Raw genomic sequence first — 19,440 nt, 5'->3', positions numbered from 1 at the left:
CCAGGGGCAAAGCTCACAAAGGCTGTTTCTGGCTCCTGGCATCGAGTGGTGTTTGGGGTTGTGTTGTAGCATGGGCCTCAGGTCCAGAGAGGCCTTTGGTGTGGGGGCTCGGGTGACCCCAGGTGGTGCTTGTGCTCAGTCCTCTGCACACAGCCTCCACTAGCTGCCTGCGCAAGGCTCCGCCTCTACCTCACAGGAGCCCCACTGAGGCAGCAGCCACTGGGTCTTCCCTGGAAGCCCCTTTCTGCAGGAACTCTCTGGGGACCCTCTTTTATGATGGCTCAGGGATCCCTGCAATTCCCACCCTGCTGTCCTAACACCCAGCTCGGAGCCCTGCCTCCCTCCCGTGGAGCCAGAGGAGAAGCGGAGGAAGGAAGCCTCCTGAAGGGCACCCGCTTTTGGACCCCGCACTCCCGGCCAGGAGGGCTGGCTCTGGGCTGGCTGGTTGCACCCCGTTTCCTGGGCGCAGGCCTCCAGCCAGGGTGCTGACCGCGTCTGACTGCCGCAGCCAGGCGTGTCCCCTCCCCGGCCTCTCCAGGGGCACAGCCTGCCTGCGACGTCACCTCTGTGCCCTTCTGGAAGCTTCTCTGTCACTTGGCCCTTGTGTGAAGAATCTTTACATGAATTTTATATTTCACTTCAACTGAAAACATAAACTCATTTTGCAAAAATAAAGGCTGTACAATTACACAGGCCATGGCTCCCCCTCTTCCCTTCCCCTTCCCCTAGCAGGCATTGTCTCTCTGTCACCTGCCCAAGCCCAGAACCAAGAAATGTCCCTGACCCCGCTCTCTGCTCGAATCCTGGAACCCCTCCCGGAATCGGGAGAGCCCAGCCAGTTTGGCTGGCCTACCTAGGAACATAGGAATCTCTCTGATTCTTCTGTTATCTCCCATGACCCTAACACACTCACTGAGGCCAACCCTGCCCCAGGCCCCGCCACTTCCCGCAGGTGGAGGGCGGCCCCTCTGGACCCCGTGGCTCCGCCCTCCAAGGCCTGTATCCCAGGCACTTGGTCCTTCAAACTGGGGCTTTTTAATTATGGAACAGCAGCGCGCTTGGTAATTATAACAGGACAACAGCTGCCGACTGGGGCCCTTGTGAGTGAGCCCGGGTGTGGCCGCCCAGCACGAAGCCCAGCTCTGGCCTCGGCTGCTGCTTCTGGAAGCTTCGGCCTCCAGGTACCCAGTGACCAGACACTAATTAGACCTCTTTACAGCCTACCTTCGAGCCCCATGGGCCCTGGGGGACGCACTGGAAGGGAGTGGGTGTCTGGAGAAGCCTGGGTGGCTTCTGCAGTTTCAGTGAAGACCTTCTGTAGCCCTTGCTGTTTCCCACCCAGCAGCTGTCCCCCGACACCCCAGAATCAAGCCCAGCTTTCTTAGTCCTGCCTGCAGGGCAGGGCTACTGGTGTCCAGTGGGCAAAATCCTGCTCCAGAAAGCTTCTGTTCTAATGAGGTCAGGGAAAATAACCACACAATAATAAAAAGCGTTATTATTAACTGAATTATCTAATATACAGGGAGTTTCTAGGTCTTATGGGAAAATGGAAAGGTACAGCAGAGAGGGGGCGCTGGGGCAGGCTGCTGCAGGCTGTTCAAAACGAAACAGTGTGAACAGAGGAACCCAAGCCATCTGCCAGGTAAGCCCGCGGCCACAGGGTGCCAGCGTGGAGCGACCGGAGAACAAAGTAATTTGGCAACAGATCCAGAGGAGTGTGTAGTCTTCAACAAAAATGTTATTCAGTGTTTGTACTGTTTGTATCTATAGAGTGTTTTTAAAAAGTTATAAGCCAGCTTCTAGTACTTGGGAGGCTGAGCCAGGAGGATCGCAGGCTTGTGGCTAGCCTCAGCAACTTTTGAGACCTTGTTTCAAGAAAAAGAAAGAAAGAAAGAAAGAAAGAAAGAAAGAAAGAGAAAGAAAGACAAAAAAAAGAAAAAAAAAGAAAAAAAAAAGAAAGAAAAGGGCTGGAGGTATCGCTGAGAGGTAGAATGCCCCTGGGTTAAATCCCTAGGAGAAAACACACACACACACACACACACACACACACACACACACACACACACACACACAGAGTTATAAACTTGGTGTGTTGGTACATGTCTGGAATCCCAGTCCTTGGGAGACTGAGACAGGATTGCAGGTTCGAGGCCAGCCTCAGCAAGTAGTGAGACTCTCATCAACCTAGTTAGACCTTATTAAAAAAAAAACAACATATATATATATATATATATATATATATATATATATATATAGAGAGAGAGAGAGAGAGAGAGAGAGAGAGAGAGAGTGAGTGAGTGTGTTGGGGGTGTCGCTCAGAAGTAGAATATGCTGTGTTCAATCAGTACCACAAAAATTAAAATCCAGTCAATCAATAAAACATTAGATTAACTGTATTTTGGCTTTCTTCCACTGAAAGGGCCCAGGAGAAATGTCACCCCCACGACGCACCCAAATTCACAGTTTTTTGTTCCCAGTGCCCTTTTCCTCTGGAGAAGCCGAGGTTTCTTGGAGCAGTAGCTCATCCCATGTCTGGTCTGCAGCGGAAAGGTACAAGGTAATCCTAGAACACCTCCATTTTGTTGGGTCATAAAACAAAGCTGTAAAGAATTAGGTCATTCAAAATGATCCAGAACCAATCTGAGAAAGGGCTCCCAGTAGCCCCAAGTTTGACGATGTGAACGGCAGGGAAGGAGAGTGTCAATTGCTTAAAAAAAAATGAAGTGGGTCCATGATGATACCAAATAAGCGCTGAGTGAATTCTCCAAGAAGATGAACTGGACAGAATGCATTTGCAACTGTCTTGGGCTTATCAACTCTCTGATCCCAGTAAACATAAATGCACCCATCAGTCAACAGATTTTCCTCCATCACCCCCTCTCCCATCCCCAGCCCCAGAGGCCCTGGCCCCTTTTGAGCTCCTTTTATAGACGGCTTGCAAGCTGTGCCTAGCTTCTGGCTGCTTGCTCCTCCCCATCCTTTTTCAAAAGGTGTTTTTTCTTATTTACCGCGTTTCTTATTTTATCCCTTGGCCAGAGTTTTGTGAGCTCCGGTTTCCTGGCCCGCCCCCCAGCCCGCTCGAAGCCAGGCTCACGGCGTCGCGTCCGCGGGTGTCTGGCGCCACCTTGTGCTGAGCGCTGGGAAATTCTTCTGTTCTCACAGGAAAGGAGGCGCCTGGGCTTCGGGGTAAATTCAGGACAACTCACACCGGTGTCTTAGAATGAGGAATTCAGTTGGAAAACTCCTGCAGGCCTGGTCCCTGGCGGACATCCATTGTCACTACTGGATTCAGACGCTAGTGGCCATCAGGTCCTTGTTCTGTACCTGCCAATCTGTTGTATCTGCCCTGGGCACCGATGTCACAGGGTGCACGTCTCTCCTCACCTGGGCCCTCCTCCTCTACCTCCGCCTGACTCTCTTTTATTCCATTTTCCCCATATATTTAAAAGAAATAGACCTCCACTTCCTCCTCCTCCTCCTCCTCCTCCTCCTCCTCCTCCTCCTCCTCCTCCTCCTCCTCCTCCTTCTTCTTCTTTTCTCTCTCTCTCTCTCTCTCTCTCTCTCTCTCTCTCTCTCTCTCTCATACTGGGGATGGAACCCAGGGACATTCTACCTCTGAGCTGCACCCCCTGCCCTATTTTTTATTCTTTATTTTGAAACAGGGTCTCACTGAGTTGCAGAGGCCTCACTAAGTAGCTGAGACTGGCCACAAACCGAGATCCTCCTGTCTCAGCCTCCCAAATGCTGGAATTACAAGAGTGCGCCACCACGCCTGGCTCACTCCTTCCTTCCTTCCTTCCTTCCTTCCTTCCTTCCTTCCTCCTTTCTTTCTTCTTTCTTTACTTTACTCTCTTGTACTGCAGATTGAACCCAGGGGCATTTTACCTCTGTGCTACACCCCCAGCCCATTTTATTTTATTTTTAAATTTTGAAACAGGGTCTCAGTAGATTGCTGAGAATCTCTACTTGCTGAGCCTGTCCCGGACCTGTGATCCTCGGGTCTCAGCCTCCCAAGTACTGGGTCACAGGCGCCATGCCCGGCTCTCTCCATCCACTTGAGCCAGGGTGACAGGATTTCCCAGGGAAGCCATTCCACTCACTGTGACTCCTCCCCTGTAGCACCTTAACTTTGAGTGTTGAAATTGGAGAAGATCAAGATGTACCCCCACCCTCAGGTAAGCCTGAGAAGACAGTGGGGTGGAATAACTACTGTATTTTATTTCTTTTTCTTTTTCTTTCTTTTTCCTTTTCCTTTTCTTTTCTTTTCTTTTCTTTTCTTTTCTTTTCTTTTTTTTTTTGGTACTGGGGTTGAACCAGGAGCATTCTACCATTGAGCTACACCCCCAGCCCTTTTTTATTTATTTGGAAACTGAGTCTCACTAAGTTGTTGAGGCTAGCCTTGAACCTGTGATCCTCCAGTTTCAGCCTCCCACATTCTGGGATTTTGGGTGTGCACAACTATACCTGACACAATTACTGCCATATTACAGAACCAACCAAGGTGTCTGTCAACAGACAAATGGCCAGCAACTGTGGCATATACACATACTGGAATTTACTCAGCCATAAAAAACCAAAGTTAAGTCATTTGCAGGAAAATGCGTGGCACTAGAGGACAACACGCTGAATCAGCTTGTCAGGAAGTCAGGCTCCTATGTTTTCTCTCCTATGTGGAAGCGAGAGCAAAAATAGGAAGCAGAAGGGACTTCAGTCCAATGGAAAGTAAAATAGCGAGAATACCGGGAAAATAGTAAGACAGTGAAAGGGAGAAGAGAGTGGGGGGAAAACAAAGACCGAGGACAATTCAGAGAAGGTTCCGTCCATAGGAGGTTTCACTACCCATCTCCCCAGCATGTGGGGCAGGCAGGGAGGGAGGGGCAGTGTCGGCAGAAGCACACCAACTGTGTGCACGTGTGTTGGTGTCGCACGAACCTCAGTATGTCGGGTAATTACATGGCACCGATGGACGTCTACAAAAACAAAATAGGGGTGCAGAGGTGGAAGGCCCTTGATTCAGTTCCTACCACACACACACACACACACACACACACACACACACACACACACACACCCCTTCTAGAACCCATGGACGTCGTACAGGTAAGGTGCGCTCTTACCCCTGCATGTCAGCCATTGATGGCGGCCCACATGTGACCGCCCGCAGGGTTTTGAGCGTTGGAGGTTTCGCCACCATCTTGCGGCGGGGAGGACGTGCTCTCTCCCGCTGTCTGACAGTCTCCTCCTTCTAAGTCCTGCGGTTGGCCAGATGTTCTGCGGCCAGGACCCTCAAACAACAGAAAACAGTTGAACCAAATCTCCAGGTCAGATAGAGACTCCCAGAGCCAAAGAGTGAGGAATAAGGGATGATTCTGAGACTCTAGAGGAAAGAGGGGTGCGTGTCCATGCGTGTGCGCGCGTGTATGCGTGTGTGTGCATGCGTGTGTGCGCGTGTATATGCGTGCATGTGTGTGTGTGTGTGCGCGCGCGCACAAATCCTCATTAGTGGAATGGAATCTAAAAACAAACAAAGAAATACTGGAAAAACTTCATTTGATAACTGGATAACTTATTGGATAATTGGATGACGTTGTAATGTTCCTTTAGAACTTTTTTTCAGATGATAAGTAATTGTGTTTATTTTGTTAGCAAGACAGATTATTTAGTGTAAGAGTAAAGTAACTATGAATAAGTAACTACAGTCAAGAATTTGAGTAGGGCATAAAATACTCTAATACTGTAGTACAGTTTTAACTGTAGTGTTAGGGCTGGACTTGAAAAATCAATATGAACTTCCTTTTTTTTTTTGGTGGTACTGGGGCTCCCGGAAGCCCTTCTACCTCTGGGCTACACTCCCAGACCTATTTTTACATTTTTATTTGGAAACAGGGTCTCCTAAGACAGCACAGTTGGCTTTGAACCTGCACGATCCTCCTGTCTCCACCTCCCAAGCCCGGGGATGACAAGCGTGGCCACCGCGCCCGGCTTGGCAGTACTTTTAAAAGGTGTTTTTTCCAAACTTGATGACAGTCCTAAAATTGCATATGACATTACCAACATCTTGTGGAAAGTGAGAGGAACTTTTCTTTTTTTCTTTTTTTGCGCGGGTCTGGGGATGGAACCCAGGGGCATTGACCTCCGAGCTACACCCCCTGCCCTATTTTTTTTCTTTATTTTGAAACTGGGTCTCACTGAGTTGCAGAGGGCCTCGCTAAGTAGCTGAGGCTGTCCGCGAACCGCGATCCTCCAGGTCTCAGCCTCCCGAATGCTGGGATTACAAGCGTGCGCCACCACGCCCGGCTGAGAGGAACTTTTCTAAACAGTCAGTAACAGAAGGTGAATTTTAATCAACTATGCTAAGAAGAAAGATTGAATCATCTTTCTGTTTTCTCTAATGATAGCAACTATAAAGTCAACCTAGGAAGAGGTGACCCAAGAGTGCACAGAAAGCCAGGCTGGTGGCACGCGCTTGTGATCCCAGCATTCGGGAGGCTGACACAGGAGGATCACGGTTCAGGGCCAGCCTCAGCTACTTAGTGAGGCCCTTTGCAACTCAGTGAGACTCTGTTTCAAAATAAAGAATAAAAAATAGGGCCGGGGATGTCGCTCAGAAGTAAAATGCCCCTGGGTTTCATCCCCAGGACCGCAAAAGAAAAAAAGAATAAAAAATAGGGCTGGGGATGTAGCTCAGAGGTAGAATGTGCCCGGGTTCAATCCCCAGTATCGCAAAACAAACAAACAAAAAATCCCAAAACAACAACAGCCCCCCACCACATCTCATGCGTAGAGAACAGCCATGTTGGAGGAGGGACTTGGTTGCTGGGGAAACTTTCCTCCTCCTCCTCCTCCTCCTCCTCCTCCTGCTCCTGCTCTTCCTCCTGCTCCTCTTATTCCTCTTCCTCCTGTTCCTCCTTCTCCTGCTCCTCCTCCTGCTCTTCCTCCTCCTGCTCTTCCTCCTCCTACTCTTCCTCCTCCTCCTCCTGCTCTTCCTCCTGTTCCTCTTCCTCCTCCTCCTGCTCTTCCTCTTATTCCTCTTCCTCCTCTTCCTCCTCCTCCTGCTCTTCCTCCTCCTTCTCTTCCTCCTCCTGCTCTTCCTCCTCCTCCTCCTTCTCCTCCTTCTCCTCTTCCTTCTCCTCCTGCTCTTCCTCCTCCTCTTCTCCTCCTCTTCCTCCTCCTGCTCTTCCTCCTCCTCCTGCTCTTCCTCCTCCTCCTATTCCTCCTCCTGCTCTTCCTCCTCCTGCTCTTCCTCCTCCTCCTGCTCTTCCTCCTCCTCCTATTCCTCCTCCTGCTCTTCCTCCTCCTCCTCTTCCTCCTCCTGCTCTTCCTCCTCCTCCTCTTCCTCCTCCTGCTCTTCCTCCTCCTCCTCTTCCTCCTCCTGCTCTTCCTCCTCCTGCTCTCCTTCTCCTCCTCCTGCTCTTCCTCTTCCTTCTCCTCCTGCTCTTCCTCCTCCTCCTCTTCCTCCTCCTGCTCTTCCTCCTCCTCCTCTTCCTCCTCCTGCTCTTCCTCCTCCTGCTCTCCTTCTCCTCCTCCTGCTCTTCCTCTTCCTTCTCCTCCTGCTCTTCCTCCTCCTCCTCTCCTCCTCTTCCTCCTGCTCTTCCTCCTCCTCTTCCTCCTCCTCTTCCTCCTTCTGTTCTTCCTCTTCCACCTGTTCCTCCTCCTCCTCCTCCTGCTCTTCCTCCTGCTCTTCCTCCTCCTCCTCCTCTTCCTCCTCCTTCTGTTCTTCCTCTTCCACCTGTTCCTCCTCCTCCTCCTCCTCCTCCTCCTCCTCCTCCTCCTCCTCCTCCTCCTTTTCCATCTCTCTCCGTTTACTTTGTACTAAGAAAAAAGAGGAAACTTCCAGGGCAAGCTAAGCTGATTAAAACTTGAATCATGGAGCCATCACAAAAGTTTAATCATGAGTTACATTGCTTAAAATCATGAGTTACATTGCTTAAAAAAACGTGTCTACCTAGACACACAATTCTATAGAGTGCCACTTTCTTGTTACTTCTAATACTGCCCAAGGACTCTCTCTCCACCCCTGCGTGCCTCCGTGCAGGACACACTCGAAGGCTGGCTCCCCCTTGAGCCTTTGATTCTATTCCTTAATTTGTTTTCTTTTTCATGTCCCGGCTTTATCCTGGGATGGATGAAAAAGTTATGACTTTAATTTTCCTTCTCCTCGCCAAGTTAAGATACTTAAACGGGTGTTGATTCATCTATCCCTAGCGAGCTGGTGAAAGCAAAAAATGTACCTCTCCCTCTGTCCTGTTTGTCCTGTTTTTCGGATAATTGCAAATATCTGCTCAGTGGCATTTGGCTTCCCGAGGCCCGCTGTGGTTCCCGGAGCCGCCACTAGGTGACAGTGGAGGCCTGGGTTGGTACCAGCTCCGGGCCAAGGCTGATTGGGTTGGGTCCCCGCGGAGCCTGGGCGTCCTCTCCTGCAAAGTAACAAATGTCCGCGGTGCAGGGCACTTTCTTCAGGACGGACCCCAGGGAGCTCAGGAGTTTGCATACGAGGCCGAGGGAGCGAGGGGCTTCTGATAATGATATTCAACGTGGAGCGCAGTCGCTCAGAGGAGGGACGGCTCTCCCGCAGCTTTGATGTATGAGATTATTACCGAGAGGCACCGCGGGCCACGGGATGTGGGGCCGGGCGTGGGTCGGGGCCGTGCAGGACGCCCACGAGGGGCAGCGCAGAGGCGTGCGATGGGGCCGGGGCCGGCGCTGCCGCGGGAGGGCCTCTCGGTTGGTTTCCAGTCTCGAGGGATGCGGTGGGCTCTTCCCGGTACCCACCCGGGGGCCCGCGCATCTCTGCCTAGTCCACTGCCCTGGGAGACAGCCATCCCGGGCGGGGAAGATGGCCTGCGAGGTCCACGGTGTGGCTGCTGCGCCGGGCTCCAGACCTGGACCGAATCAGTGCTTTGTTTGCAAGGAGGAGCTCAGGAGTCCACCGCAGATCCGAGGCCAGCCTCAAATAAAAAGGGCTGAGGGGAAGCCAGATGTGGTGGCGCACCCCTGTCATCCCAGTAGTTGGGAGGCTGAGGCAATAGGATCACAGGTTCGAGGCTGGCCTCAGCAACTTAGGGGAGGCTCTCAGCAACTTAGCGAGACCCTGTTTGCAAAGTTAAAAAATAAAAAGGGCTGGAAGTGTAGCTCAGAGGTAGAATGCTCCTGGGTGCAATCCTCAGTACTGTGTCCACCCTGCCGCGCTCCCGACTCTTTCCATCACTCTGGTCACCATCTTGCAAGTTTCTGCCTTCCTGGGTCCAGCGAGGAATGTGATTATTATCGCACCACGGCCTGAGCACCTCGAAACAGTTTCCTGTGACTCTGAACCCTCAGGAGGTGCGGGGGCCCCACAGAGGGCCAGGCCTGTTCCCCAACAGTGCAGCTGGGCTCACTGTTCTGCGTTCATGGGGACCAACACTGGAGTGTTTTGCCTCAGTTTCCCTACATTGTCCTGCATTTTTTGGAAGGGGAGTTATTGGGAATTGAACCCAGGAGCATTCTACCTCTGAGCTGCCCCTCCAGACCTTTGTACTTATTTATTTTTATTTTGAAACAGGGTCTATCTGAGTTGCTGAAGCTGGACTCAAACCTGCGACCCTCCTGTCTCTGCTTCCCAAGTACCAGGATTACAGGTGTGCGCTGCGGTGTCTGGCTCAGCTTCACATATTTATTATTATTGTTGTTGTTATTTGCGGTACTGGGGATGAAACCCAGGGGCATCCTACCTCTGAGCTACACCCCCTGTCCTTTATTTTTATTCTTTATTTTGATACAGGGTCTCACTGAGTTGCAGAGGGCCTCACTAAGTAGCTGAGGCTGGCTGCGAACCGCGATCGTCCCATCTCAGCCTCCCAAGTCACGGGATTACAAGCGTGCGCCACCACGCCCGGCGCTTTCGCATATTTTAAAACAGTAGCTGTAGGCAGGACTTTAACAGACAGTATTAAGCAAGTTCAATTGGCTCCAGGATGCATCCTGTAAATACCGATGAATCAGACCAACCTATGGAAAACTCCATTCCAAAAACCTCCACGGATTTGACTAATACATGTTTGATGTTCCGGTTTTATACATCGTGGATAATACGTGGCATGGGCTGAATCTGTGGCAAGAGATTTTTTTTTAAATAACAAATGCCATCCTGTGGTCTCTTTTCCTTTCTTATTTTTTATTATTTTTTTGCTACAAGTACAACGCACACCGATAAAAAAGATGTACGTCGCGTGTCCCCGTGATAATAGCGGCGGCCAAGGCGGTCCGAGGCGTATTAACAACAAACTTATCTGTGGAGCAGCACCTTATGTAAGATGCATTTTCCTCTAGAGCCAAGCAGCGAAGGATTCACCCACACAGGCAGATAGATGGCCCCTGGGCCGACACGCAGTCCAGCGCCAGCCCTGGCCGGGCCCTCACCTGCACCGCCGACACGAGGGCTGGGATTTCCATGTAGCACCCCAGAGCGACACGGAGTCGGCACCTGATGCCGCACAATGTGGCTGAACTAATGTCTCCTGAGATAATTTCACTGACATCTTCCTTTTCTCCTGGGGCGAAGCGCGCCTGCTGCCTGTGTCCAGCTGACGAGCCGGGACCCACGTTTGCATTTGAGGATGCCTATTTAGGGGAGGCTTAAGGTTAGACACTCAGGATGGCCGAGGCTGGCCTCCAACCTGTGACCCTCCTGCCTCAGCCTCTCAGGCACCAGGATGACAGGCATGCGCCACTGCGCCCGGCTCAAGGCGCCTTTTATAAAGCTCCCCTACCTACCTGAACACTCTCGGGCCAAACAGTGATGGAAAACCGGGTCAGCGCTGATGAGAGGACCTCGCTGTCTTTCCTTCCTGGTGGCCGGGGGCTCACGGGCTGTGGCAAGCGATCTGGGCATCCAAGAGAGCCTGCAGCGTTTATGGTACTCCCTGGTACCCTACCGCCGCCCGCTTTCCCAACAGCCGCCTCAGCCAGGCGCCGGGGGCCGCCGAGCTTCCCCTGTCGTGGGCCGCCACGCGGCCCTGCCACTGACGCGTTGCCTTCCAGGCTGGACGCCGCAAACCCCGGGCTTCTTCAGCTCCTCTCTTTATACTCCAAAGCCCCTGGCGTTCTTCTGCTCCTCTGGCCGGATGCCCCGGCCGTTCCAGCCCTCACCTCAGCGCCCACTGCTGGGCCACTCTGGCATCTCTGCCTTTCTTCTGACCAACCACACATTCTTGGTCTGTTGGCACTTGATTTTAACTCTGACTTTATTCAATATATATATGTATATTTTCAGTACTGAGAATGGAACCCAGGGGCATTCTACCTCTGAGCTACATCCCCAGCCCTATTTTTTATTCTTTATTTTGAAACAGGGTCTCACTGAATTGCAGAGGGCCTCACTAAGTAGCTGAGGCTGTCCGCAAACTGAGATCCTCCTGTCTCAGCCTTCTAGGTACTGGGATTATAAGTGTGTGCCACCATGCCCGGATAATAATAATAATAATAATAATAATAATAATAATAATAATAAATTTGTGGTACTAGGGATTTAATCTCGGGGCCATTCTACCTCTGAGCTATCTGATACCTCATCCATTTTTATTTTTTGTTTTGCTAAATAGCTGAGGCTGGCTTCAAACCTGCGATCCTCCTATCTCAGCCTCCCAAGTACCTCTGAGCCATATCCTCAGCACTCCTTAACTCAAAATTTAGGGATAAGGGCCACCTTGGCCTTGGGTTGTATTGTATTGTATTTTTTTTTTTTTTTTTTGGTGGTACTGGGCACTGAACCCACGGCCATTTTACCTCTGAGATACACCCCCAGACCAATTTTATTTTATTTATTTGTGAACAGGATCTTGCTAAGTTGCTTAGTTGCCAAGGCTGGCTTGGAACATGTGATCTTCCTGTCTCAGCCTCCCAAGTACTGGGGGTCTCAGCCTCCCAAGTACTGGGGTTCCAGGCAAGAGCCACCATGCCTGGCTTGTTCTTTAATGAAGGCACTACCCTGAATATTCCGGGGTACACTCTGAAGTCACAGGGACCCACATGCATCCCTTTGTCCTAGCAAATGAGATTCAATGGGGGATCTGGATCACTGACAGCGGAAAACACACCCCTTCTTTTTTTCATTTTGTGGGGGGAAGAGAAGAGGATCTCTATGGTAACAGTTTCCCACCTGGAGATCCTGGGAGTTGCAGGGAGGGAATCTCACAGGTAGCTTGCTCGGATGGGTTAAAAAAAGATGGTTTGGAAACCAAGGGGAGGTTTGTGTGTCCGCAGGAAGCCCCCCAGGCTGGCCGCAGCCTGCGCCTTTGTGAGAATTGATTGGGATGCGGCGCGGCGCAGGCGGGCGGCGGGCTCCTGGAGCGCCTCACCTCTGTCTCCTCAACCCTGCCTCGGCCCGTTCTGAGCATCAAAGTTCCGATTGTTATCTGGGCGGCCGAATCCTGCGCCTCGTCTGTTTTCTTTTGCCCTTATCCGCGCATTTCTTTGAATGTCCTTTCATGGGAGGCCTTGATCTGCTCCCAGAGAAATGCAATTATCAGAAATCAACCTTTCTCACCCATTTTTGCCCTAAGCAGCTTTCGCCCACTGGTGAATTTCACATTGTACTGAGAAAGTCAGCAACTAATACTAATAACAATAAAATATGTTTGTATTTTTAAATGACTTTTTCCATTGGGGACTCCCTGGCGGGAGCCCGGCACTGCACAGAGTGAGGGTATATATGAGCTGGAAATAGAGAGAGAGAAAGAGAACTGGCCGGCTGAAGCCTTCTCTTGACAGCTAATTTCCATTTTTTGGTATCAAGGGGTCTGTGCCGGTAATTGGCATGCAGATTGCGTCTGATGGGCCTGTTATACAGAATAAAGGAATCTGCTAGTTAGAATAAGCCAACCCCAGGCTGATGGATGGGGCAGAAGGAGGTCATTGCAAAAGAGAAATTGTGTGTGTGTGTCCCCGTGCGTGCGTGTGTTTCACAAGAATCCCTCCCCCTCCCCGCTCCCTCTTTATCCGGCAAACTCTAATCTTTCATATTGCATTGAGACCAACGTCGCTGGTTTCTCTTCCTCTCTCTGTTTCTTCCTTGAAGGGATATTTGATGGAACCCACTCTAGGTTTTAATAAAGTGTGGGGGCAAAGGAGAAATTAGAGTGGTGTCATGGTTTGTTAGCAGCCCTGGATGGTCCAGGATGGGCCCGGGCTACAAATTATACTGGAGAATTAATTGGCAGAAGGTGGTCCTCCTGTCCATCATGGCTAATCTGACAGCTGTGGGATATCAACAGGAAAGGCAGGCGGTTATCCATTTCCGCTCTTGCTTTGTCTAAGTCATTGGCGTGATGAGTTAGTTGGGGTCTCTTGGTTCCCCTGTGACAGGGTCAATAGCTGGACTCCTCCTGGCGCTGGGAAGCCAAAAGACCATTCCGTTTCCTTTCCTGCAGGTCGGTTAAAACTAAAGAATTACTTAATTCTTATTAGCACAACATATGTATATTAGATAGACGACTACGTCTGCAGGAAAGCCAGCAAGCGTGCCCGTCCATGGTCCCTCCCCTCCCAGGTCACGGTAGATGACATTAGCTCTTTCTTGGCTGGTCTGGGATGGGCCAGAGCATGGGCTTTGAGACAGCTTGGGACGTTTCCCACTGTCAGCCCACACTTAGCTATCCCCAGAGCCTGGATTCCACCTCCACACAAGAGAAAAGGGTATATTCAGGAGACTTGACTCGCCTGGACACAGCAAGGAGACTCCAGTGTGCGTCTGTTTTTAGGAATGCTGCCGGCTGGCCGGCCTTTCCCAGGAAAGGAGGAATCTTCTCTTCCCGAACCCTTTTTCCTCCAAGTACAAAACTGGAATTAATCTCATTTGTTGTCATGAAGTTTTAAACTTCCCTTTGTGGTGTTTGTGTATATAGAGAGATATATTGAGGTATTTACATGTAGAAGTAATTTAGGTGTTTGGATGTAGAGTTATTTGTATATGTCGTACAGTTTTCTTGCCTTGTATGTGATAGGTCTTTTGATAACGGTGTGGAAGATTTAAGAAGACTTTGCTTTAAAAAACGTGTTCAAATGGACCATTACAATGTTTTTATATATTAATTTATTATTAATTTATTTATTGTGGTACTAGGGGTGGAACCCAGAGGCTTTCTACCTCTGGGCTACCCTGGCAGACCTATTTTGTATTTTATTTGGAAACAGGGTCTCACTAAGTAGCTGAGGCTGGCTTTGAACCTCTGAAATCCTCCCGTCTCAGCCTCCCAAGTACTGGGATTACAAGTGTGTGCCATCATGCCCAGTTCCTATGTTTATTTATTTTATTTATTTATTTTTTGCCACTGGGGATTGGACACAGGGACACTTCATCGCTAAGTCACACCCCCAGCCCTTTTTATTTTTTTATTTTGAGACTGGGTCTCACTAAATTGCGGAGAGCCTCACTAATTTGCTGGGGCTGGTCATGAACCCGAGATCCTCCTGTCTCAGCCCCCCAAGTACTGGAATTATAAGTGTGCGCCATCACACGTGGCTTGTTTTTAGAAATTTACTTTATTTATATTTTTGGTATTGGTATTGAACCCAGGGGTACTTTATTGCTGAACCACACTCCCAGCCCCTTTATATTTTTTAAATTTTGAGACTGGTCTCACTAAGTTACCCAGGATGGCCTTGAGTTTAGGACTCTCCTGCTTCAGCCTCCTGAATAGCTGGGATTACAGGCATGTACCACTGAGCCTGGCTTAAAATCTATTTATTTATTGGTACTGAGTATCGAATCCAGGGGCATTCTATTTCTTGGCTACATTCCCAGCCTTTTTAATTTTTATTTTGAAACAGGATCTCAGTGGGTTGCAAAGGGCCTCACTAAGTAGCTGAGGCTGTCTGTGAACCGTGATCCTCCTGTCTCAGCCTCCCAAATGCTGGGATTACAAGTGTGCTTCACCATGCCTGGCTTTCTATGACCTTTTTAAAATTTTATTTTAGCCCGGGTGTGGTGGTGCATGCTTGTAATCCCCGTGCTTGGGAGGCAGAGACAGGAGAATCTTTCAGGTTTGAAGCCAGCCTTGCTGGCTTAAGAGACCCTGTTTTCAAAATTAAAAAAAAATATATATATGGTCTGGGAGTGTAGCCCAGAGGTAGAAGGGTTTCCAGGAACCCCAGTACCACCAAAAAAAAAAAAAAAAAAATTAAAAAAATTTATTTTATTGGTGCACTATCGTGTCACATCATAATGTGGATCACAGTACTTGTTGCCCCTTCCCCAGCCCCCTTCCCCTCCCTTCCAATACTGAGTGTCCAGGTTAACAATGTTATATTCACATGTATGCACATAGTCGTTCTATGACCTTTAAGATTATTTTTTTATTGGTGCATTAGCGTTATGCATAAAGTGGGATTCCCAGGATGTATCCTACATGCACACGACATTATTTGGCCTCTCCTCTCCCACATCCTCCCATCCCTTCCCACCTCCGTCTTCGATTCCCTCCCGCCCTCTCGGGTCTCTCTCTCATGGGCACGAGGCTTCTTTTCTTCCCTATTTCTACATAGGAGAGAAACCGCCGCCCTTGGCTTTCTGAGTCTGGCGCATCTCACTCCATTTGTTCCTCTTCAATTCCATCCCTTTCTTGCCAATGACATCATCACCAAGAACACAAACAATAGATGCAGGTGAGAGGATGTGGGGGAGAGGAACACATCGTGCTGTTGGTGGGACTGGGAGTTAGTACAGCCACGCCGGAGATGGGCGAGGAGGTTCCTCACAAGCTGGGGGACAGAATCAGCCATACCAGCCACCAGTGTTTACCCAAGAGGATTAAAGTCAGAATGCTATGCCCACACAGGCGTACCCATGCTCAAAAAGCACGATTCCCAACAGCCACGTCAAGCGGCCAGCCTCGGGGTCCATCACTGGATGCATGGACCAAGAACACGTGGTATGGACACACAGTGGCATGTTACTCGGCCACGAGGGAGCAGGAAATTACGTCTGCTGTGTCATTTTTTCCCTTGCTAACTCTCCAAGCCTGAGGCCAGTGGCTCCTCCTCCTCTTTTGGTCTCCAATAGCACGTAGGAAAGTGTCTCGCCATGGTGGTCTCGGAGAGAAAGGAACTAAGTGGAGGAAAGGCTGAGGACTGGGAGGAAGAGGCAGCCAACAAAGAGGAAGAGATGGAGAGAGGACAGAGGAGGGGCTGGTGGCCACCTGCTGTCTCCCCCCTCCAGAGAGAGCCCCTCCTCTCCCAGGCCTGCCAGGAAGTCCCATGTTCCAGGATGCTGCTGCTGGCCCGGCTTCAGGTGCGGGAGGTCCAGCAGCAGACGTGAGGTCTTTTAACTCTGCTCAGCCCCTCCTTAACCTTCTTCTCCTAGGAGAGACCACCCTCCCTTTTGCCAGTGAGACCAGAGGGTCTTTTGTAGGATGACAATGCTGACGAGCTTTCTCTCTGTTGCTCTTAGACACATTAGCATCCAACAGTGTTTCCTTTGCAATTGGAAGAGCAGAGGAGATTTAAAAAAGTTTTTTTTAGTATTGGGGATAAACTCAGGGGAATTCTACCTCTGAGCTACACTCCCAATCCTAAAATTATTTATACATAATTATTTTGAAACAGGGTCTCACTAAATTGCTGAAGCTGGCCTTGAACCTGCAATCCTCCAGTCTCAGCCTCCTGAGTACTGGGATTACACCATGTGTGGCTCCCTTTGAGGACTGTTTAACATAAACGGGTGCACTTGATGTCTTTCTGTGGGTTTGGAGTCTCTCAGTAGATTATAAAAAATGGAAATTAGTTCCATTTAGTTCTGGAGATGGGAGGCCCCAGGTCAAAGTGCTGGCAGACACGGTACACAGCGAGGGCCCGTTCCTTGGCTGGTGGGTGGCACTTTCTTGCTGTGTCCCCACGTGGGGAAAGGGGTGAAGGAGCTCCCTTGGGCCCCTTTTCTAAGGGCAGTAGTCATACTCCTGGCAACCCCTCCGTCACGATCTGGCTACCCCCTAAGGCCTTACCTTCTAATACCATCCCCCTGGGGGCCACAATTTCAACCTTTTTTTGGGGGGAGGAACAAACATTCAGAGCATCATAGATGAGGGACAGGCCACTTGTCGAAGGCGGGGTCCCCTCTGTGAGGCCTCTTCCGGCAGGAAGGACACTTGCTCCTGTTTCTCTGGAGAGGTAGCAGCCCTCTGAGCTCCAGCCCCACCCTGCTTCAGAGCAGGCAGCCTCCTCCTGCAAGCTCCTTCCCCTGGGTTTCTGGGACTTAACAAACCTTGGGCAGAGCTCTTCAGGGGGCCAGAGGGGCGTCATTTCAGGCTCTGTGACTATTTCTTCATAACCCTCTTTATTTCTCTCCGCCATGACTTGTGGCAACTCTAGACAGAGCCAAGACTAGCTGTGGGAATGAGAGGCAACTGTGGGTTGCCTTCATGTGGTAGTGGAAGGTGCCTCTGCCTTGGGGAACAGCGCCATGCAGGGTGCACAGAGTGGGGAGGGGAGCCAGGCTGAGCCCCTACTTCTCCCTCAGCCAGGAATCATGCAAAGAGCAAGTGCAGAGGGGGCGTTGTCCTTTCCTACCTTCTCACTTGTCCGAGGCGCTACCATCATCTTCTGATCATTGTATCTCATTTTCAGTATTGTCTTCTTATTGTCTACCATTCATCAATCCATCTATTCATCTATCCATCCATCCATCCATCATTCCATCCATCCATCCATCCATCCATCCATCCATCCATCCATCCATCCATCATTCCATCCGTCTATCTATCTATCTATCTATCTATCTATCTATCTATCTATCCATCCATACAATGGAGCTGGGGATTGAACCCAGGGGCATTCTACCTCTGAGCTATATCCCCATCACTATTTTATTTTTTATTTTGAAACAGGGTCTCACTAAGTTGCCACACCACTGGCTTCGAACCCAAGAGCGTCCTGTCTAAGCTTACCAGGGATTACAGGAATCAGCCACGTACCCAGCTCTCTGCTTTACATTTAAAAAATTCCTACCAAAAACTACCTTCATGTTCCCTTAGGTATATGTTCTTAAAGCATAATTCTCTAAGGGCATGAACTTGTTATTGCTTTAGCCATGAGGCCAGTTGGTTTTAACTGAGAAAAATAATCACCTCAGTGGTTGCAACAGAAGGAATTTAATTCAGGAAATTGTTTAAGCAGATGACAGAAGAGCCGAGGAGACAGACTGTGGATGAGGCAACCCAGAAATTAGTCCCCCTGGGTTGGAGAGACAAAGGAGGAGGTGGTGTTACCAGAGACACCCTTCAAGCAACTGTGAGGCCACCAGCTTAGGGACCAACCAGCCTGTCGTGAGCATGGAACGAGAGAAAACAGTCGGCTCCTCTATAGCACCATTAAACTTCCAGACTCACTCTAAAATCACCTTTATCCTGTCTTCTTTTCAAATAATAACTGGCTACAATTTTTGAACCTTTTAGCTAAATTTTGTTATTTGTAGCTAAATACATCACATGCAATGTTTAGCCAAGTCTTAAAAGTCTGTTTACTTTAGCCAGTGCATCACACTAAATAAACTGCATCTATATTCAACCAGTCCTTTGAGGCACAGTGGCCTGCAGGCTTGGCTTATGGGTGCACACCAGACGCCGTCCCAGGCCTGCGGGGTGCACTGGAGGTGCTGGTCTCTGATGAGAAGCCGAGCTGGGGGTGAAGCACACTGGAATCCGGATCGAGGGTCTCTGCTGGACGTCATGCTCGGGAGGTTCATTCAGCAACCTAACATCTGCCTTTCTGCTGGGTCCCCAGGCAAGTACTTTCCATTCCCCTTGGCTTAGCTATGGATGCAGGGCTTCCTGATTGGGCCACAAAGTATAAACACACAATGAGAGTATTTATCTTGGAAGCTCCCCTGAGCCTCACATTCAACAATGCACTCGAAGGTCTCTCCTTTCTCCCTGGTTCTCTGATCTAAGAGCGGCAAGTTAATGGAAAAAGAGATTCCTTGAGGCAAGGCCCCATCTCCCTTCACTGATGATTTTCAGACCATGGTTGATTTATTGTGAGCTCAGCATTGCATCTGAGGGAAAGCGCACCTTGCAGATGTGATGGGACCAATATTTGTTATACGAGCTATTGAAAAGTAAGTTCATTCTGCCCACTTCCCACGTGCAGTGCTGCTTTGCACAAAGGAGGCTCCCACAGTCCAGGTGAAAATTGACCTTGTAACAACCAGAGAGTACACTCTTTGAATTTTATCTTTCCCTTCACTTTTTATACATCATAAAGCTTTTTATAGTTTGTCTCACAACCATGTTCACATTACATAGGACCCAAACATTATGAAGTTTAGATAGTTATCATCATTATCATCATAGAAAAATGTTTACTATTTGCCAGGTAGCTCATTTTAATCCTCACTACAACCATATGGACAAGGGTTGAATTGTACTCTCAGTCCTGACTCCCAGCACCTCAGGTGTCTATCTCAGCCAA

The sequence above is a fragment of the Muscardinus avellanarius genome (assembly GCF_963383645.1).
Source record: "Muscardinus avellanarius genome assembly, chromosome: 5".
NCBI classification, from domain to species: domain Eukaryota; kingdom Metazoa; phylum Chordata; class Mammalia; order Rodentia; family Gliridae; genus Muscardinus; species Muscardinus avellanarius.
This window is presented reverse-complemented; position numbering follows the sequence as displayed.